The sequence below is a fragment of the Amblyraja radiata genome, chromosome 3 (assembly GCF_010909765.2).
Source record: "Amblyraja radiata isolate CabotCenter1 chromosome 3, sAmbRad1.1.pri, whole genome shotgun sequence".
Classification (NCBI taxonomy): Eukaryota; Metazoa; Chordata; class Chondrichthyes; order Rajiformes; family Rajidae; genus Amblyraja; species Amblyraja radiata.
In genome coordinates this window covers 26,405,812-26,429,520 of record NC_045958.1, presented here as the reverse complement: position 1 = coordinate 26,429,520, position 23,709 = coordinate 26,405,812, and the positions used below count along the sequence as shown (strand labels likewise).

The 23,709-nt window shown below is 40.5% G+C and overlaps 1 protein-coding gene across 4 annotated transcripts in view; it reads right to left on the bottom strand.

The window, feature by feature from the left end:
* Window positions 1-22,335, bottom strand: part of prr16 (proline rich 16) — a 235,125-nt gene extending 212,790 nt beyond the window's left edge. For 3 of the 4 annotated variants that reach the window (XM_033017495.1, XM_033017496.1, XM_033017497.1), the window contains exon 1: window positions 19,691-20,432. The gene's annotated coding sequence lies outside the window, so the exon portion shown is untranslated. Of the gene's footprint in view, window positions 1-19,690; window positions 20,433-22,145 lie in introns of those variants that run through there. The other variant, XM_033017494.1, reaches the window with a different exon arrangement.
* Window positions 22,336-23,709: the final 1,374 nt, after the last annotated feature.

Here is a 23,709-nt window from a genome sequence, read left to right as displayed (position 1 = left end):
TACATGTTTATTAAAAATGTTCACAGTAAACAGCAATGTTCTATAAATAAAAGTCTGATCAGTTAAAAACACAGCAATTTACTTATCAATGTCAGAGCATGGAATCAGGCACTTCAGCCCAACTTGTCCATGCTAACCATCTAAGCTCATTCCATTTTCCACATCTGGACCCTATTTCTCTAAACCTTTCCAATCAAAGTATCTTTTAAATGTTGTTATTGTACCTGTCTCAACTACTTTCTCTGATAGCTCAGTAGACAATAGACAATAGCCCATTCCATATACCCACCACTCTCTGTGAAAAGATCAACCCACAGGCTCCTATTAATTAATTTCCTCCCATCTTAAACCTATACATCAGGCTTTTAACACATTCAGCAAAATGCTGTATTTGGCAGCTTTCGTGCCTTACTTCAAAATTATTATGTTTACAACTGGGATTTAAGCCACAACGTTATTATTTGATTGATATCGTAAGTACATATTGACTTGCATTATTACTACCATTTTTGTTATAAATGGAAAATTCTAGGATCCCATCTCCTGCTTCAAATTACAGCCCTTCAGCTGAACTGAACATTATTCAATTACTGCTGCAGCAAAACACAACAATACAATTTTATTCCAAGCACCAGAGGATGATAAACATGGGAAATATGTTTCTCCCAAATCATGTTATTGGTAAAATTATCCTTTTGCACTTATTGCTAGAAACTATTCAAACAATAAAAAATAAATAATAATAATAATAATAATAATAATAATAATAATAATAATAATAATAATAATAATAATAATAATAATAATAATAATAATAATAATAATAATAGAAATTGCCATCAATACTCAGATACAGCAGCATATTTTAGTTTTAGAGACACAACGCAGAAACAGGCCCTTCAGCCCACCGAGACCCTGCTGTCCAGTGATCCCCATACACTAACACTACCGCACATGCTACGGACAAATTACAATGTTTACTAAGCCAATTAGCCTACAAACTGTCTGTCTTTGGAGTGTGGGGGGAAACGGGAGCTCCCAGAGAAAACCTACGCAGGTCATGGTGAGAACGTACAAACTCTGTACAGACAACACCATGGACAGGTTCAACCCTGGTCTCTGGCACTGCCGCCCCGATGTGGACAGAGATCCTGAGCTAACATTTCAGGTAGATACAATGCAATTGGACACTTTCTATCTTTCCTTCTGCTGCATGACCTGCTGAATATTGCCAGCACTTTACCATTTTTAGATTTGCAGAATCTTCTGCTTTGCTTCTCAAACTGTACAGTTTGTTCATGTAAATATCTCAGGTATGGAATACAATTATTTTAATTCGTCCTCCTAACCAATATTGGAAATTGACCAGAACACTAGTACTGGAAGGATGACAAAGCACTTCATTATGTATCATATGTCGGTGAATCCAAACCCCCCCCCAGTGAGGTGCTGGCATGGATTATTGGGGGAGAGGAGTGTGTGGTGGGAAGAAGGGTGCTGGTCAGGGTGCATCCTGTATCAATGCTGCATCCTGTATAATAACCAGGGAATATATGCTGGATGATTAAACTGTTTCTGGGGCATGCAAAAGCATCATTAAACACAAGTTTTTCCATTTAATGTTTAAGAAGGAACTGCAGATGATGGAAAATCGAAGGTAGACAAAAATGCTGGAGAAACTCAGCGGGCAGCAGCATCTATGGAGCGAAGGAAATAGGCAACGTTTCGGGCCGAAACCCTTCTTTAGACTGATGCCCTTGTGCTTTTTCCATTTAATGATTTCTGTACTCACTGGAGCATGGCAAGAAGGACCTTTATCAAGTATTCATTCAAAATGCCTTGTAGCAAGCAAAACCAAATTCTAAAGTGCAAATGTTTTAACTCCATAAATGTGCAACCACAAAAAGATGTCTGTGCAGGTGTTCGGATAGTTCCAATCTATTTACGATCAAGACAGGATTATCAGCAGAAACAAGGAACATCCCTCTTACCCTGTTGACGTCTGACATGAGAACAAGCAAAAGCACCAAGGAGTGGTACAACTAAATGTGTCAGAGCATCAAATGGGCCAAAGCTGAAAATGTGCTTAAGGTGGATGGACAGTTCTGGGTACATTAAAAAATGTAATGGAAATCGAACCTGCTGGAAATACTCAGGTGAGATAGAATCTGGTAAAAAAAGAGAATTAATATCTCAGGCCTTTCATCCAAACAAGGAAAACATAGAAATCAAATATGGAAGAGCTGGAGAGAATGAATGGAATGGCTATGATAAAGTGCTGACCAAGAGAAACTGAGTGACCAAGACTGCATTGGCAACAGCTAATGCCCCTGTCCCACTTAGGAAACCTGAACAGAAACCTCTGGAGACTTTGCGCCCCGCCCAAGGTTTCCGTGCAGTTCCTGGAGGTTCCCGGAGGTTTTTGTCAGTCTCCCTACCTGCTTCCACTACCTGCAACCTCCGGCAACCACCTGCAACTGCCGGGAACCGCACGGAAACCTTGAGTGGGGCGCAAAGTCTCCAGAGGTTTCCGTTCAGGTTTCCTAAGTGGGACAGGGGCATTAGTGTTGAAGGATTATATTTGGAACTGCAAGCAGGAAGCATATATAGAAGGGTTTTAAAGAAAACAAGAGAAATGTTAAATTGAAAGGCTCGACAGTGGTTGTGAGAATATTAAGTAGAGAATGCTGGAGTAAACCCTTTGGTCAGCACCATCTGAAAAACCAAACTAACAGTTTTTCAGATGAACTTGCATTTGAACCTTTAGCAGAAAGTATAAGAGTACATCCAAATATTCACGGCTATAATACTAAATATTCTAATAATAAAATATCATTATATGCAGATGATGTATTACTATATCTCACCAATTCCCAAATTAGCATTCCAAACATACTAAATCTTATAGAGGAATTCGGTTCCTTTTCATGATATAGAATAAATTGGAACAAAAGTGAAATTATGTCAATAAAGCTTCAAGATCCGACACACCTTCAAAAATTTCCTTTTAGAATTGTTACGGAAAAATTCAAATATCTTGGAGTTCACGTAACCAGAAAATACACTTCTTTATTTCAAGCAAACTTTCCTCCATTAATTAGCAAATTAAATGCCCTTATTCAGTTTTGGAAAACGCTTCCGATGTCTCTCATGGGCAGAATAAATGCCATAAAGATGATCTTCCTTCCACAAATCCTGTACTTATTTCAATCAATACCGATTTATCTCCCTAAAACATTTTTTTTTAAACTCGACAATCTGGTCACAAACTTTATTTGGGATTATAAAACACACAGAATCCATAAACGACATCTATGTAAACCCAAATGAACTGGCGGATTGGCTCTCCCCAATTTTTTGTACTATTACTGGGCAACAAATGTTAAAAACATAATCTATTGGATGGACAACACATGCCAACAGGTAAAATGGCTAATAATGGAGAGAGAAGATTGTTCGCCTTTTAATATAGGTGCGATTCTTCTCTCTCCAATAAATTTGAAGAAAACAGTATATGAGAAAAATCCGATTATCCATAGTACCCTACGAATCTGGAAACAAGTGAAGTCAACCCTTAAGCTGAGAAATCTATCTTTTCTCTCACCAATTGCCAATAATCCCTTGTTCAAGCCGTCTATCTTAGACAAGACGTTCACACACTGGGAAAGATTAGGATTTAAATAACTGGGAGATCTTTATGAGATGGGAACTCTTCTCTCATTTCAAGAATTACAGTCGAAATATCATCTGAAAGATAGTCAATACTTTAGATATCTTCAAATACGAGACTATCTGAAATCATATACCCAAGACTATCAATATATGTTTCCAGACGTACTAGACGAATGTATGAATAGAAACTTGGATTTAAATAAGTTAATATCATAACCTTTATAATACCGTTTTAAATATACAAATCCCATCATCGGAAATAATTAAACAAGCTTGGGAAGATGAACTAGGCCTAACAATTTTAAAAGACAGATGGGAGGAAAGTCTTCTATACATACACAACTGTTCGCTTAATGTTAGGCATTCGCTAATACAATTTAAAATACTGCACAGACTATTATTTAAAGTCTAAACTGAATAAAATCTTCACAAATGTTTCTCCTATTTGTGATAAATGTCTCCTTCATGAAGCAACTATAACACATTATTTTGCCTCTTGTAGAAAGTTACATAATTTCTGGAGAGGAATTTTTGAAATTTTTTCTAAAATACTTAAAATAAAATTGGACCCCAACACTGAACTGATCACTGTAGGTACGTCTGTCAGAAGCCTGTTCTGAGCTAACATTATTTCAAAGACGTTTCCTTAAATATGGCCTGATAACGGCGAAAAACATAACACTTAAATTTTGGAAACACACATCAGTCCCTACTGTTAAGATGTGGATTACAAACACGTCCGAGATACTACATCTTGAAAATATTAGACTTGTCTTGGCAGAAAAACCAGATCATTTTTTCAAGACATGGACACCCTTCACCGAATTCTTACAAGGATAGTATGGCGCAACACAACTTTGGAATTAAATTCAACTATGGGTTGGGTGAGGCGGGTGAGGGGGGGGGGGGGGGGGGGGGGGGGGGGGGGACGAGAGGCAGGTATATCACCACTTTTTCTCTCTTTTTCTTTTTGTTCTTTTTTTTTTAATTTTCTTTATTTCTTTCTTTTATCCACTCTTTGGCTACACTACATTGGTAGTCTAGGGGTCTACACTACGTTAGTGGTCTACGGGTCTACACTACGTTGGTGGTCTACGGGTCTACACTACGTTGGTGGTCTAGGGGGCTACACTACGTTGGTGGTCTACGGGTCTACACTACGTTGGTGGTCTAGGGGGCTACACTACGTTGGTGGTCTAGGGGGCTACACTACGTTGGTGGTCTAGGGGTCTACACTACATTGGTGGTCTAGGGGTCTACACTACGTTGGTGGTCTAGGGGTCTACACTACGTTGGTGGTCTAGGGGTCTACACTACATTGGTGGTCTAGGGGTCTACACTACGTTGGTGGTCTAGGGGTCTACACTACGTTGGTGGTCTAGGTGTCTACACTACGTTGGTGGTCTAGGGGTCTACACTACGTTGGTGGTCTACGGGTCTACACTACGTTGGTGGTCTAGGGGTCTACACTACATTGGTGGTCTAGGGGTCTACACTACGTTGGTGGTCTACGGGTCTACACTACGTTGGTGGTCTAGGGGTCTACACTACATTGGTGGTCTAGGGGTCTACACTACGTTGGTGGTCTAGGGGTCTACACTACGTTGGTGGTCTAGGGGTCTACACTATGTTGGTGGTCTACGGGTCTACACTACGTTGGTGGTCTAGGGGTCTACACTACGTTGGTGGTCTACGGGTCCTATCTTTGCTCCTCTCACTTTTTCTCTTTCTTGTTCTTTCTCTTTTCTTTTCCTCTATTTTAAAGTTAAAAAGTTAAAATTAAATCTGTACAATAACTGTATAATTTTATATGCCGATTGTTTTATTCTTGTACATTTGCTTCTAATAAATTAAAAAAAAACAAAAAAAAACTTGCATTGCAATGGCCAATTCTGACACAAAACTGGAATTAATTAGAATAGCTCCATTCAATGCAAGTGTCTGGGATTATAACATGCCTAGGTGGGAGGAGGGGATGTTGCTACTCAAGATTACTTTGGGCTTCAATGGAAGAAGATAGAGTGACCAGAGTGGAAGTTGTATGGAGAATGAAAGTGACCGATAAAGGGAATGTTTGCTAATTTAAATGGTTTGTTTGCTGCTTAACAGGTTCAATGTACACCTGCAGTTACTGAATAAAAGGCACTGGAGATAACATTTAAAGCCTCTTCAAACAATGTGATAGAAAAGAATGGATAGCAGAGAGGGGAAGCAGGAGTTAAGACAAGCAATGCAATAGCACGTTACAGGCAAAGGTGTCCAACTTCCCAGCTCCATGATTCCAAGAAGAAAGATTGTGTCAACGTCCCTTGACCAGTACAATGCTGTCACCTATTCCATCAAGTGTCCCTGCTCAAGTTAAGTTTAGCTCAAATTACAATCTCGATGACTCCCTAATGAGTGGCGCTGAGGTGCTAGTATCTGGAGTGGTCAATGATTTAAGTGTCAGTTTACGCTTTATGAGCGACTGCCTACTATTGAGTTTGGGTCCCGGGGATTCATGGGCAAAGGCCCGTGGCAAAAAGTACAGGAGCTAGAATTAGAATGCAAGGTCATATCACTCCCAACATATCATCATTGGGTCACTGGAGTAAGGGGAGATACAGTCCTGGAAACAAAGTGCTGGAGTAACAGCAGGTCAGGCAACATCCCTGGAGAACATGAATAGGTGATGTTTCGGGTCGGGACCCTTCTTCAGACTGATTTTAAGAGGGCGGGGAGGAGGAGAAGAAAACTGTTCGAGATGAGAAGCAAGAGAAAGCATGGCACAAATAGCTGGACACTAGTTAGAAGGGGTTTTGTTAGGCAGACGGTTGGAAAAAAGGCCAGAGATAAAACCGGAAGATATGAGATGGGATAGATAGTTGTGAATAGTAAAACCAGAGGTAGGAAAGTAGCAGAGGTGGGGTGGATGGGAGACAGGTGGGAGTCCAGGTGGCGTACAGGGAAGAGGAGGGGGATGGGGATAAAGAGGGGGTGGAGATGGGGAAAAAAGTGGGGTGGGTTTAGAGGTTACCTAAAATTGGAGAATTCAATGTTCATGCCATTGGATTGTAAGCTACTCAAGTGGAATATGATGTGCAGTTTCTCCAGTTTGTGTGTGACCTCACTCTGACAATGGAGGCGGCTGAGAACAGGATGATAATGGCAAGGGGAGTTAAAATGGTTGGCAAATAGGAGATGGGCGATACGATGGTACAGACGTAGAGTTGCTGCCTTACAGTGCCAGATACCTGGGTTCGATCCTGACTACGGGTGCTTGACTGTACGGAGTTTGTACATTCTCCCCGTGACCTGCGTGGGTTTTCTCCAAGATCTTTGGTTTCTTCCCACACTCCAAAAATGTACAGGTTTGTAGGTTAATTGGCTTGGTATAAATGTAAAAATTGTCTCTAGTGTGTAGGATAGTGCTGGGATCGCTGGTCAGTGCGGACTTGGTGGGCCAAAGGGACTGTTCCCTTACTGTATCTTTAAACTAAACTAAACATTCAGCTGGTCAAGTAATACCTGCGGAACAAGAATCCTTCAGGTCACTAATTAACACTTCAGGTCAAATTAAACTGGGAGAGAGACAATAGACAATAGGTGCAGGAGTAGGCCATTCGGCTCTTCGAGCCAGCACCACCATTCAATGTGCTCATGGTTGATCATCCACAATCAGTACCTCGTTCCTGCCTTCTCCTCATATCCCTTGACTCCGCTCTCTTTAAGATCCAGTAGGCCCTGGTGGACCGAGTGCATGTGTTCAGCGAAACGGCCTGCGAGTCTACGCTTGGTCTTGCTGATGTACAGGAGGCCACAACGGGAACACCGGAAGCAGTAGAGTCCATATTCTTCAGTTATGCTGCCAGCACAAAATCTACCAAATTTTATGCCTGCAATTTGCATGGAAAAACTCGAGTGGAGGTTTAACTGCATCATTTCAACTCAAACTAATTTAAGAATCCTAGAACTATATTTAGCAATGTTACAAAATTTTGAGATTTTAAAAATCAAGTCTGTAATTTATCCCATCAGATAAAGCATAAAAATAAGTTTAATTTGACACCTAATTCACTTTCATATCTCAAGTATTTAAAAAGTTATGGCCATTTTCATACTGGGAAATGAGCATCTTGTTCCCTATTGATTTTCTATGGACATAACAAAAAAGCTGTGATCGTGAACAGTCAAAAGCCCATAACTTTCTTAAAAATTAAGAGAACTGAATGAAATTTTCAGTTATCATAGATTGAAGCATTCTGAAACAAATATAAAATAATCTTACTTGGATGACCTGAAATTAAAGCATATAATTAGTTAGTTACCTAATTGTAGCTAATTTCAGACTTCAATTACTAGATCTAAACATCTATCCATTTCTTAATAAATGATTAACATTTTTAAATAGCCTAAATGTCCAAACAATATTCACAAATAATTCACAATAAAACATGATTTTAAAATCTCATTTACATTAATTTATAGACCAAATGGAAGGAATTTAGTGTTTAATTGCTGTAAATAAATGCCCATTTAAATCAGCTTTCCAGTGGGATCCTGTGGAACGCGCTGGTTTAGAACGTTCACATTGCGGTAGATTTGTGCCCCAAATGCCCAGAAAAATACTGCGGGATATAATGGGCCCAAAATAAGCTACTCGCAATATTAAACTTTGTATAAAGGGATCTTTAGAAGCCCTTTTTAATGTAAAAATATACAGCCTGCCTTCAGTTATTTGCTTTATGAGACCCGGCGGTTGCTGGCGGTCGCGGGTTTAGAGATTGTTTTTAAACTACTATAACTATTATTCTAGGCCTTTAAACCTAATAATAGCTTTGGCGACGGGGTCTTCCAGCGATTTTTCGTTAATAATTAACTAGGCTGAACATTTTCGATTGGAACAGCTTAGAGAAAATCGTGTTTTAAACCCGCCCCCTCTAAACGGCGCCAAAATCGCGCACACCCGCAGCGACAGATTTTCAGCGACGCTTCAGGTAGGCTTTGCAACATACCTACTATATTAATTCTGTGGCCGGTTTGGAGAAGTTCTGCCAAATGCACTGTAGAAGACTGCAAAATTTCTGCCTGCTTGTGGCACCCCATCTCACAGAGAATGTTACAACTCGTCAGTCTCTCTTCGATGATCAGGTGTCACTCAAAATGTTGCAGAATGCCCAGGTGTTCAGATATTTACAGCAATATCAGAATGCATCAAATAGTGGGAATGCAATATAAAAATATCCTATTAATTTGTTGCATTTTAAAGTGTGTTCTTATTTTCCCCATTAAGTTTCTGAACTTGATACCTTCAGTACTGTCAACCACAATTCCCTAATACAATGTTCAAAGAAAGATAAATCATTTTACATGCAACTCAATTAAAGATTTCCTTGACATTCAAAGGTTTATATCAAATGTAACTGATTGACAAAAAGTAAAAAGGCAGAGTATGATTCATATGGCTGCATGTTCAGCACCAACTAAATGATTTGTATAGACTTTGTTTCATTACATGTCAGGCAGTTTCAGATCCAACAATCAACATGGTTATTTCTGTCAATGTTTCACAAAAATAGAACATTTTATAGAATGCAAAAATAGAACAATGCACCATAAAAATAGAACACACATTATTCTCATTCGATACACAAGTAATCTAATTCTGTCAACTTTGTAATTCTCTTTTATGAAACTATTATCAGACACATTTGTGAATGTTTGGCATGTCTACTGAAAGGAAACATTGAACACGTTGATTGAGATAGAATGCTTCTGGCACCCTTATCTTTGATGAATCAGCCAAAACTGACAAATCCCAAAGAGAAAAACAAAATAAACATTCACCAAAAATAAAATAAACAAATACAGCTGTCAGATCATCTTAATGGTCTTTCAGTTAAAATAGCAAGTATATATGAAAACTATTTTAAAAAAAAGCTTATTTTTATCCTAACTGTTTAAGAAACAGTTACACAGGTACATGGATAGGACAGTCTGAAGAAGGGTTTCGGCCCGAAACGTTACCTATTTCCTTCGCTCCATAGATGCTGTTGCACCCGCTGAGTTTCTCCAGCATTTTTGTGTAACATGGATAGGACAGGTTTGGAGGGATACGGGCCAAACACAGGCAGGTGGGACTAGTGTAACTGGGTGGGCAAGTTGGACCGAAAGGTCTGTTTCCACTAAATAAATCATTTTAGGTTCCTACATTTGAAATAATTTGTGGAATGACTATGGAGGAGAGGAAGACAAAATCTCATCCAGAGGTGAAATTTCAGCTTCCATTGCATTTTGAAGACATCTTAACCTCATTGTCTGGTAGAGGCAGGAACCCTCAAGCCATTGGAGAACTTAGATGTGCACTCAAAGGGCTGTGATCTGCAAGACTATAAATCTGGTGCTAGTAGATGAGATTAAGTTGGGTAGCTCTATCTTTGGCTGCATGGTGGAATTCAAAGCCTCCATGTGTGTTGCAGGTTGTCTTATGATCACCATAATGTAAGGTTAAATAACTAGGATTCACAAATGAACCAAAAATAAAAACTATGCTGTTAATTTTCAGTTGATCAAGTAGCATTTATTGAGAAAGGTAATTTTTTAGGCCAACAAGAACCTGAAGCAAGTAGTGTCTATCTCCACGGACGCTGTCTGATCTGTTGAGAATTTCCGACAATTTCCGTTTCCATTTCAAATTTCCATTTTCCAGTTTTTACTTTTCATTCATAAATAAGTCAAGTGAGTTAGTTAAAGATTTACATATGCGATTTCTAAAAGCCACTTTTTAAAGTGGTGCAGTCATTTCCACATTAGCATCAGTGCTTTGACAATCAATTAAGCCATAGTTCCAGGATCACCAACTACCAATGATCACATGTTTGTGAAAGTCCATGATATACATTATTCCCAATATTTAAAGTTAAATACTTAATGTTTTATTTTTAAAAATCAATGTATGTTTCAGTTAATATTTCATAACAGATACAAACTCATTGCTGCCCTTCACCTTTTCTTTCCACCCAGGCAATTGCCCCAACACCACTTCCACCACCACCCCAGTATCATGGCATCTGCAAACTTTAATACAGCAACTTTAAGGCTCAATATAGTGCATTCATCCAAATCACTGATATTTTGGTATTTTGTGAATAGCTGGGGTCTAGGCATTGATTCTTGCAACATTGCACTAATCACTGTCTGCCCCTCAGGAGACAGCCATTACTCCGATTCTTTCTTGTCCATTAAATTCTCAGTCCATGTTAATATTTTATTCAGAATGTCATATATTTTAATTTTCCACATTAACATCCTGTGGGAAAAGCTTTCTTAGTGCACTATAGTTTAAGTACACTATATCCACTGATTCTCATCATCTATTCTACCAGATAGATCCTCAGCCTCCAATCCTTTAGTTAAACATGAATTCCCTTTCATAACGCAATGTAGATTTCCCCAAACCCATTAATATTTTCTGAAACAAAACACTTGCTTTTACTACAATATGGTCCCCATCCAACAAGTTCAAGAAAAGTGTTTTATTACACTATTTATTGGAATAAAAAGTTTATTCAAATGACCAATTCCTAATCACATTTTGCTGTACCTGGCAACAGCAAATGTAAGATAATTCAATGACATTTAACATCTCTTGCTCAGTAATGCAATTTGAAGAAACGTCTGCTCAATCAATCCTGAAACAAACTATACTTTTATATCCCTTCTGTTATAAAAACAAATAGACATGTCACCTCAATTTTACTCCTAAAGGAACAGATCAAGCTGCTGTCCAAAGAAATTATTTCCATCAGTAGCAAAAAATGCCCTTTCATTCACATGATCAAACAACTTCCTGTTACATATCAAGTCCTTCCTGTCACATTGACACATCACTATAGCATACAGGCTTTAATTAAGCTGCTTAACATATTGCCTATTGCCAGTGTTTTAACAACGTTATTTGCTTGTATCCCAAAGTGTTGATTAACTAACTAGAATGTATAATATCACTATTCCAATTCCATTACAATATTCCTACTGTCTTCTGCATCATACTACACTTTCTAAGTGTCTTGTTATTCTGTTTTTATAATAGGATCTTCCATTTCCCTACTACTGATGTTCAGCTTAATGAGTCTGTAACAAATGTTAAGTTGCCCTATTGCTGCCTGTAGGAGACTTACATTTGTTTTCATACAGCTTTTATTCTTCCCATGAATTTGATGAGCTAGAACACGAAATGCCTCTATTCCACTCGTGTAGAGAACAAAACTATTAATCATTTTGTTTTAAACTGAAAAGGTTCTTGAGTTGCATACATTTTCATAGTGTTTTGCTAATGGGACCATTCTCAATGCAACTTTGATAATAGACAAATGTAGGTTTGGCAATGGTTTATGAGTCATTCTATTTAATGACCACAATTTCCAACTCTATGTAGTAAAGGTGCATGGCTTTACAATGGATCATTATGAATATCTTTGCATCACTTAAACTTGAAAAGATCCTGCAGGTCAACTACTTCTCAATCCATAAGCATTACAAATAAATATGTATAATGACATGATTGCTTTTACATTATCATATCATGTGTAAGAAGGAACTGAAGATGCTGGTTTAAACCGAAGATAGACACAAAAAGCTGAATTTACTCCAGCTTTTTGTGTCCATCTTTAGTGACATATTAGGCCTTCTTATAATTAATGTAGTGTCACCGATAAAAATAATTATTCTGGGATATTTCATAAAACAAATAGATCAGCGTTAAAATAAAACTTAATTTAATAATTATACAAGAAGGTTAAGCTATACAATATTGTCAATACAAAATTAAAGAATATAAAATATACAATATATATTTTTTTTTAATGAGTTTTTCATATATTTTGAAATATTTTTGTTTGTTCCATCTATATCGATGAGCAGTTTATGCTACAGCTAAAACATAATGCTCCTGAAATGTTTGACATCTCTGGATGTATTTGACTTTGGTTTAGGTTTATTGTTGTCATGTGTACCGAGATACAATGAAAAGCTTTGTTTTGCATGCTATCCAATCATATCAGATGTGTAGAGTACTGCCCTGCCGACTACAAATTCAGAAAGTTCAGAAGATGTACTATACATATGTACAATCGAGCCAAACTCAAGTGCAATAATTAGAGCAAAGGAAAAGATACAGAGTGCGGAATATTGTTCTCAGCATTAAAGTGCAACAGATCTAGCGACAAAGTTCACTGTCCCTAACGAGGTAGAGGAAATTCAGACTGTAACCTAGTTTATGGAAGGACTGTTCAAAAGCCTGATAACATACAGGAAAAAGTTGTTCCCGAGTCAGGTGGTGAGCACTTTCAAGCTTCTGTATCTTCTGCCCGACGAGAGCGAGTTGAAGGAATGACCAGGATGAAGAAGGTCTTTGACTATGTTGGCTGCTTTCTCAAGGCATTTTAAAGTGTAGATACAATACAATACAATACAATACAATTCAATTCAATTTATTGTCATTTGGACCCCTTGAGGTCCAAACGAAATGTCGTTTCTGCAGCCATACATTACAAAACAAAAAGACCCGAGACACAACACAGTTTACACAAACATCCATCACATCGTTGTGATGGAAGGCAAAAAAAACGTATCTCTCCACTGCACTCTCCCCCCCATGTCAGAGTCAGAGTCAAAGTCAAAGATGGAGTCAATGGTAAGGATTCTGCTCTGTGTGATAGACTGGGCTATGTCCACATATCTCTGCAATTTCTTGAAATCTTGGGTAGAGCTGCTCCCAAAGCAAGCTGTGATGCAATATAATTTGCTCAACATCAAGTCTTCAAGCTGAATAAATCATCAATAACTGAGTACAATTCTACTTTACAAACTTTACAAGCTTACTTCCCCCCCCCCCCTTCCTCTTCCTGCTCTTTTCCAGCTGTCTACCTCCCCCCATGCAATCAGTCTGAAGGCCCCGACCCAAATCACCAGCTATTCATGTTCTCAAGAGAATCAGCCTGAGATGCTGAGTTATCCCAGCACTTTGTGTCCTTTTGTATGAACTAGCATCTGCAGTTCCTTGTTTCTACTTCTCTATTGTATATCACAGCTTTAGTAATTACTCAGCTGCATTATGCTTACCATCAATTTTCTTCATTTTATTTCTCCATGTAAGCCTCCTGCTGGTTTAGAACCATCAGCACATTTGAGTTTTTACTTCATTTAGCAAGAATACAAGCCAACTCAGGTATTTTTATTTAGCTGCAGGCACTGATCATTGGCTTCCTTAGATCTGTCAAGGCTGGCTTACTTCATTTCAAATTCACACATTTGGTGAGTGCAATAAAATTTAAGGCTACGTTAACTGTAAAAAGAATAGAGGTATTTTCTTCCTTGATAGCTTTAGTATATCAGCCCTCTGGAGTACTAAACATTATCCAACTTTTGCAAACAACCTGCTGAAGCGTTTCTTTCTAATTTTGGGTATTTTTGATGTCGTTCCAATTCTATACTAAAATCAATATATTTAACATCCTCGCCGTTTAGAAGAACTGCAGAGGTTTGAATCTTAAGTACCACACAAAGTGCTGGAGTAACTCAGCGGGTCAGGCGACATCTATGGATTGAATGGATAGCCGATGTTTTGGGTTGGGACCTTTCTTCAGACTGCTCACTATTTATATGTTGTGCTGTTTGTAAATATGTTAGAGTCCCAATGTCCTGAGTTATTGTTTTACATAATTTTCCAGAAGAGCATTTCCTTTAGATTCCTTGTTTCTCTTTTTATATAACTCATTGATGGTGTGATATTGTTAGCATGAATAATTTTTCATCTTAAATCTATATCTATGACATCAGCAGCACCAATGTTGTCAATTTACCTGACAAGATGTACGAAAAACATTACAGATTACATGCACAAAGCGGTCCTTTAATACTTTGAAGTTGTGCGGTGCTTGTCAGTGTGTAATTGTAAGTGTGAGTTATGCACTAGTGTTCTGGTGGAACTGATTATTTTTCGGTTGTTTATGCGCTGTGCGATATGCGGGCCAAAATCTGTCACAGCCACAAGAATAAAACTGAATATGACTGAATGTTAACTCAAAGCAGTCATATTGCAGCTGAGTACCCAATGAACTTTTTTTTGTTATTTTCTGGACATGGTGACTACAATTATATATTTGAGAGGTCTATTTATACACATAGAACTACAAGATGCATCCTTTCAAGCCTTATCTCAGACAGCAATTTGTTTTTAATCATTCGGTTGCTGGTATGGCAAGATAACCTTTTAATTAAAATTGTGACTGTGTTTCCAATCCGCACAAATGGGATTTTGGCCTTGACCTTTCGAATACTTGACATAAAGAAATGCACGTTAGAATTTGTATTTGAAATAATCTAGAATGGGTTTATTTCTGGATTGCAATAATAAATCAACAAAAAAAAGTAGAGCTAAAAAAAAAAAATGCCATTTTGTATATTAAAAAATGCAATTAACGCCATAATATTCTAAAATAGTATAATTATGAGCTGATAACTTTCAACCCTGCAGTTATTTCAGAATGTATTCAATTCCAACAAGAAAATAGGACAATGTAGCCCAGTTATACTTATATGTTGCCTGGGTTTCAGCAACTAAGTTACAGAGAAAGGTTGAACAAGTTAGGGCTTTATTCTTTGGAGCGCAGAAGGTTAAGGGGGGACTTGATAGAGGTTTTTAAAATGATGAGAGGGATAGACAGAGTTGACGTGGAAAAGCTTTTCCCACTGAGAGTAGGGAAGATTCAAACAAGGGGACATGACTTGAGAATTAAGGGACTGAAGTTTAGGGGTAACATGAGGGGGAACTTCTTTACTCAGAGAGTGGTAGCTGTGTGGAATGAGCTTCCAGTGAAGGTGGTGGAGGCAGGTTCGTTTTTATCATTTAAAAATAAATTGGATAGTTATATGGATGGGAAAGGAATGGAGGGTTATGGTCTGAGCGCAGGTATATGGGACTAGGGGAGATTATGTGTTCGGCACGGACTAGAGGGGTCGAGATGGCCTGTTTCCGTGCTGTAATTGTTATATGGTTATATGGTTATATGGTTATAGAGAACTACATGGAAAATATATGGGATCTGCTCATTTGATGAAAGAAAATTGAATATGATAAGATTATAAACTGAAATTGATGGCTTTGGTTAATGTTTCTACTTGTTTCCATTAGAAAAGAAAATTATGATAGGATTGTAAATTAATTAATGATTTAGCATTCTTAATTAAAATATCAAAGCTTCAATTACATTCATATTTTAACATGAAATAATGGAAGGGTGGTTTAATGCAAAAAAGTTAAACTATATTGGTCAACCCAAGCATCTGAGATATATTGATAACGTATCAATTGAAGAGTATGGAAACTTTGCACCTAAGATTGAAATGATCAAGACTGTAGGAACGTTACTTATTCCTCACAATTGTTTTTTTTTTAAACTGTGTTCAGACTAAAGTAAAGAGCTTAAATGTATTTTTGGAGGAAAAGTTTTATTATCAATTAGAATACATTTCAAATAATTGACTATAGAAGTTGGGTAGTTATATTACAGTTGGACAAGACATTGGTGAGGCCACCTTTGAAGTATTGTGGTCAGTTTTGCTCACCCTGTTATATTAAAGATGATGTTAAGCTGGAAAGGGAGCAGAGAAGAGTTACGTGAAGGTAGACAAAAAATGCTGGAGAAACTCAGCGGGTGCTATGGAGCACCTAAGGAGCGAAGGAAATAGGAAACATCATCTATGGAACGAAGGAAATAGGCAACGTTTCGGGCCGAAACCCTTCTTCAGACTGGTGAATGTTGCCGAAACCCTTCTTCAGTTACGTGAATGTTGCCAGAACTCGAGGGCCTGAGCTATAGGGAGAGGTGTATTTGTTCCATGGAGCGCAGGTGGATGAGGGTTGACCTTAGAGGGGTATGAGATCATGAGGGGATTAGATAGGGTACATGCACACAATATTTTACCCAGAGTAGGAGAACCGAGAACCAGAGGTCATAGGTTTAAGGGGAGGGGGGTAAGATTTAATAGAAACCTGAGGGGAAACATTTTTACACAGAGAGTGGTGGGTATATGGAGCAAGCTGGTAGAGGAGGTAGTTGAGGCATGAATTATCACATTTGGATTGGCACATGGATAGGATATGTTTAGGATATAGGCCACATATAGGCAGGTGGCATTAGTATAGATGGGGCATGTCTGTTGCCATGGGCAAGTTGGGCTGAAGGGCCTGTTTCCACACTATATGACTAATTAACTTAAACAAGAATAAGACATTTACTGTTGAGATATTTCAAGCACTTAACTAAACATAACTTCAGACAGATAACTCCAGTACTGGACATAATCATATTCATGTCAAGCCTCTCACCGGCAACAACAAAAGTAACTGGGTTAGCAGAGCGCTCTTAATATATTGTGTAAAATATATGTTATACTTTCTGTTCTCCTTTGTAGAACTTCAGACTATAAAAATAGTAGCAAAATTATTCAGAGAAGTTCCAGATGTTATAGACATTGTTTAACATTTTAAAGTAAGTGAATAACGTGTATACCCTGAATGTTCCTTTTTCATTATTTATTGTATGATAAAATTGTATCCCTTATAATGCTACTCTTAAAAACTACACGGTGCCGTCTCTGAAAGTAGACTCGGCGTCTTTGCATACCCAACTTTATCATCAAATAAATCTAAGCCGTTCACAAAAATTAAAAGCAGCCAGCCATCAAAATACAACACATAGCGATTTTAACTTAGTGAGATATCCCAAGACGATTGATGTGCGAGTATAGTACAATACTAATCATTCATACTCAGCAAAACAAAAGCACAAACCAGCGAATAAATGTCACGCTGTACAATAACAAGCCATAAACCCCTGTGATAAATCAAGTGAGTTCCCGAGCATTATATCTGGAATTAATTTACTGAACGATAAAATAGAACGCCATTGTCGTAGTTTACATGCGGCAGCCAGTCAATAAAAACAGAACGGAAGTACTCCAAAAAAAGTTTCACTTGTTTATTTTTAGTGACTAAATTAAACATTTATTCACAAGCTACAAATAATTATCAAGCTGATCAATTTGCCTTTATGAAGCTCCATTAACTCAATGTATGTGATTTCATCTCTAATGCCTATTAGCGAAAACGGCCCCTAGAAGTACCTACAACTAGGTACCTAGTCAAATGTTGCACAGACATTCAAGGGTGTTAGTCATCCTATAGTTCCTTGAAATGGTTTTATTTTTAATCACAGCGCGTTTTAATGCTCCTGTATTCATATTGTCTAGAAGCAATCTTGGTCCTTTAAATATCTCAGCCGTGTTTGTCACTCTACGTTTGGGTTTAAGATCTGTTCATTTCCAAACGTCCGTGTTTCAGAGTCAATTGTTTTCTAAAGAAAACTGGGGAACAGTGGCTCGCAGAGCAAGGCAGCAGCAGACAGCTGGCTGAGATTAACTCCAGATGTGTCTGGGTCCTCTGTCATTTGGTGGTTTAATCATACTTGAGTCTCAAACCAACGCTGGCCTGCATGTCCATTAATTCACTTCTTGCTATCCTTGAATCTAATATTTCGGCCATGCGTCGCTTCCGAATGCCAAGCAAAGACACTGAATATTATCACATCGAGTCGGAAACCCGTGCGCGAATAGCAATGCCAAAAAACACACACGAGGCGCTCGCTGATCAGTTCTTGCTTTACCTTCACAATTTCCCAGTCGCGTTGCGAACACCAGTAGTTTCGATGAATAAATAGCAACAGTGTTGTATGAATGTCAGATTTAACTCTGTCATTGCCAAATGAATTCAAATCTCTCTTCACAACCTCAACGCCCGCCCTCCGCCACTACCGCAAGGGAATGTTAATATTGTTTCGATAATTTTGAATTGGTTACATAACTAAACGTGGCCTTTAACGGGTTACTTTGGTGTTAGTGGAGACCATGGTGTGACCATTAATGTTGAGGATTGAGTTTTTTATTTGAGAGAGAGAGAGAGAGAGAGAGCGAGAGAGAGAGAGAGAGAGAGAGAGAGAGAGAGAGAGAGAGAGAGAGAGAGAGAGAGAGAGAGAGAGAGAGAGAGAGAGAGAGAGAGAGAGAGAGAGAGAGAGAGAGAGAGAGAGAGAGAGAGAGAGAGAGAGAGAGATTGATTTCTGCAGGAATACTGCCTTCTAAAGGAAAGTATTATACATCATACAGTATGTGCAGTTACACGAACTAAATTCACATGGTATAACTGTTATAGATAGGACAACGCATACTTCATTCAAGAACATCTTTGGCAACCCGCTATTATCCTGATTCGTTTAAGCCCCTGCGGTACCATTGGACTGTGTAATAAATTGTTGAATTGTATAAATTGATTACTGGATCAATGAGATGGACCCAATGAATACTAGGTGCCCATCTGATTCCATTTCTCGTGAATACCAACTAGCAGGCCAGGATCACCTTTGTCTGAAGAAGGGTCTCGACTCGAAACGTCACCCATCCCTTCTCTCGTGAGATGCTGCCTGTCCCGCTGAGTTACTCCAGCATGTTATGTCTATCTAGGCCAGGTTCACTAGTGGCAGTGACTCAGTCGAAACCCCAAGTAGTTATAAACTGTTGTTTTGTAACACTGCCGGGCGTGCGAATGGGGTGGCCAGATGGGAGCTTACATTGAAACAGACGCCTGTCTGTAACTCACAGTTCAGTAGGAAAAGATTGTGCGCAAATCTCAGCCGGTGGTGGAGGATTAGCAGAGTATTACACCGTGTTATCCTTCGGGCCATGCCAGATTTTGTTTTCGGGAGAGGAGGAGGGAGCTGGGGGAAATTGCAAGTTGAAAAATGTGGACAAGCCTACTTGCCGACAACGCTGCAGCGCTCGGGCAATGTGTACTGTTATAATTGGTACTCTCTCCTCCAGCACAGCGCACTCAACACATGGATTTCCCCACACCAGTCCTACATCCTCTTTGCAAATTCGCGTATACTAGATTTATCCACGTTTGTCTCTCCTAAATATTGCTTACCTCTTTAAGTTCTTTAGCCACGTCCTTTAAATCGCCCAGGACTAACTCCAAATCGTCAAAATAGTCTTGATCTGTTCTTTTACCTTTGCCTTACAGGCCTGCGCCCTCCGGTTGCTTTGAGTTCCCTGACATTATTCGAGCGCGGTGAAAACGGCAGAGTGGATCACGATATCGCACCGGGCGCGCTCTTCCCCATGATCTTCCTGCTTTCTTGCCGCCTCTGACTCAGTCTCCGCGCCTCTTGCCATCAACCCAGTGCAACTGCGGGCTCCCAAGGACTGCGGAAATCTCACCAGTACCGCCTGCGTCAGTGTGCATGGGCAAATTAGAAACACCAAAAAAAAATGTGTAAGTAAATATTATTCCAACCTGGTTTCGATTAAAACCATCCCGCACTTGCTGACTAATACCGCCCTTGCCTCCTCGGAATTAAACGGCGCCAGTGCTTCTCCCCTGCAAACTCTCCCTGGTTTGAAAGGAGACGAGGGAGCTTCCACTCGCCTGTACACCATCCATAGCCTGCCCTCTCTTTGCTGCGCTGTGGAGGCGGAGCGGAGCAGCGGCGACCCCCGCTCCAGGTTTATTTCTCGTTATCTGGAGAGACGGCCCAATTTAGCACGCTGTGTGGAATAGCCCGTTCCTGCTCAGCGAAGTAGGGCGGAGGCGGGCGGAAAACCCTGGTATCGTCCCCGGACAGGTCCATCAGCTCCAGGATAGACACAGAAAGCTGGAGTAACTCAGCGGGACAGGCAGCATCTCGGAAGAGAAGGAATGGGTGACGTTTCGGGCGAGGACCCTTCTTCAGACAGCTCAATGAACTGGGTTATTGGGGGAAATGGGTGGGGGTTTGGGACTGAGGGGGTAGGGATAGTTGTTCCACAATCCGTTGTCTTGTCCAATTTCCAAGCTGCTCGAATCAACAGTGAGGTGGCTCGAGTCGTTTTCATCACATGGACTCGCTGTACGAGGTGAGGAGAAGAAGGCTGCGGGATAACGCACACTGAGCTACAGGAATTGGATGGGAATGACAGCGATCCGCTGACGGGACGGGAGGAGAAGAAAGAAGGGACAAATACAATGTCTCTAACTTCTCCGGTTTCTCGAGAGCCTGGCTTTGATGTCTTACATGCGACAGACAACCCAGTCGACGCTGCTGGCTATTTACCCGTCCATTTTTACTTTGAAAATAGTAAGAGGTGGTGAATTGTCCCGGGTTTCTCACAAGTGGGAGAATCTGCACCTTCTGATCGAGTGGTTCTTGGTTTGAGGTCACGTTGTGCTTCAGAGCAGTCATTTCCATCACTCTACCCCACCACCCCGCCCCAAATACACACTGACCAGCATCGCCGCTTACACGCACATCACAGGTGTTGTACATCGCTCCCATACACACATCCGGCACACAGACATCATAACCCCCAGGATGAACACTCCTAACATACATGGGCTACCCCTAAACACACATGCCCTCACTCTAACGCCACCCTCCACTCACACTCGCACACCACACATCCTCACACAGACCACCCATAGATACATACCCCGCTACAATCTCACACCCATGTCATTTACCGGACACCAACCACACATTCATCACCTCTTCCACTCAGCATATCCTCACGTTCACAAGTTACAAGTTATAGGAGCTAGAGGTAGACCATTCAGCCCATCGAGTCTACTCCGCCATTCAATCACGGACGATCTCTGCCTCCTAATCCAATTTCCCTGCCTTCTCCCCAGAACCATTGCACCCATTCTAATCAAGAATTTGTCTATCTCTGTCTTAAAAAAATATCCACTGACTTGTCCCCCACAGCCCTCTGTGGCAATGAGTTCCTCGCCCAACACAGGCATGTACACCATGCCACACCACATCACGCACACACGCAAGCACGCACACTTCCCCCCACACTAGCGTTAATCAACTCGCATCCCTTAACCCTTCTAACCCAAACACAGTTGCCCTCGGTAACTCATACAAACACCACCACCACCCCAAACACATGTATACAACAGCCCCAAACACTCCCCTCCCCCTCACACACTCACACTATTACCGCCACCATTCTCCTCTCTAGCTGCCCCCTCCACAACCCCACCACTCCACTTCTTCCATTGAGGTCAGGACACGTGGAGCTGTGACCAACGCCTCGTCTCCCGGGATCCTTGCTCCCTCCTGGGGGGACGGGGGGGGGGACGGGGGGGAGAGGCGACGACTTCCTGCAGCTTGTGCGGGGTGGAATAAAATCTCACTTGGACATGGAAACAGGAGCTCTGGGGTGTGAGCGATCGCGTGTCAAAGTGAGTGAGGAGCGGGATGTTTTGGAGACGCGCTCTGGTCACCCTTGCAGAGCTAATCGCACGGAATCTTCAATCCCAATCCTCTAGCAACAATATCCAAGAAACCCATGCAAGACTCGTTTTAAACCTTTGCATTATCGAGGAGACCACCTACTTGTGTTAGAGTACGCGACCTGTGATTACATTTTGGCCACACTCACTGTTGTAACTCTCCCGACGTTCCTCAAAAGCCGCGGCTCAACGCATTGGAACCATGTGGACGATGTTTCTGCGCTTTAGCGGAGCAAGAGCCAGAGAACACATTCTTGTTCACGAGTAGTTAATCGAATCTGAGACTCGGTAGTGAATCGCAGAGCCAGCGTGGCAATTACCTCCGCGTCTGCACAGAGCAAGACTTGCCGCTGAAATGTCAACGAGCTTTCATTCGCCAGAGGTTGCTGCCTGATTAGAAAACAAGCCAAAGGGTGGCGGTCAAATAAAATGCCCGTGAACTGTGAAATAAAGTCCACGCACGGCGCCCATGTCTTCAAGGATTTTACAACCACAAAACCACCCACCTCGTTTCCGGCTCCCTGTCCCCCACTACAATTAGTGGGAAGAAGGGTCCCGACCAGAAACGCCGCCTGCCTGTCCATGTCCTCCAGAGATGCTGCCTGAACCGCGAGTTACTCGGGCACTTTGTGGGTTTTCTTCCACTGGGATTGTGTTTTGTTTTTAACCCAGACTGTACATTGTACTACGCCTACATGTATAGCTCTGCTCAATCAGTAGGACCGAATTATTTAGCTGACAACGTCGCTCTCTTCCTGTCTCATCCCAGCAAGGGGCAAGCCCTGTGACTACATGTTATTTGAACAAATGCATTTTAAACCGTGATGGGGGGACACATATCTCCTCTTTCCTAATCCTGTGGGAAAGAAAGCAAACGGAAGTTTAAAAGTTGAACCTCCGAACAAGTGTGGGTTGACCAGCCAAGATATACATGACAACGGGACCAGTCCACTTCTATGGTGACCGGCTTTCCATCTGTGCCGTACTTCATTCCGATATGGAAACAGGGAACTGCAGATGCCGGCTTGCACAAAAGGACACGGAGTGATGGAGGAACTCAGCGGGCCTGGCAGCATCTCTGGAGAACATGGGTGGATAGGTGACGTTTTGGGTCGAGACACATCACAGTTCGATGTCTTTGAGCTGAAGACTTTGTGAGGAAAAAAATTGAAACGTATCGGGCAGGCAAAACAATCACATTTGCCACTTAATATTCATCCTAATGCAGCGACATGCAACACGGTTATGTAACGCGTACTCATAAATGAAAATAAATAGTAGGGACACGTTCAATATAAAGCTAGGTGTCGCTCTTCTGGGACCTTTGATGAGCTTGTTCGGACTGCATTCTGCATTATCATCTTCGCTCTGGCTATCTGACTGTCGTTTGAACATGCGTATGTTGCACTTTTAATGGGCGAGGCAAGAACATGTCACATTAAAACGACGAATGCGAAAGGACAGTGTCGGGTGTTGGAGGCTGATTTATAAATGCCAGCTAAACACAAAACAACCACTCGCTAAGATATTTAAATCCGTGAAGAAAGCGGAGGTGAGTTCGGCGCGTTTACTTCGTGGTAAAAGTTAAATCCGGAGATCGTTTTTCAATTCACAGGAAACGGCATCTTACTCTGATTTCAGTAAAGCAGACTGTTCTTTAATAGGGG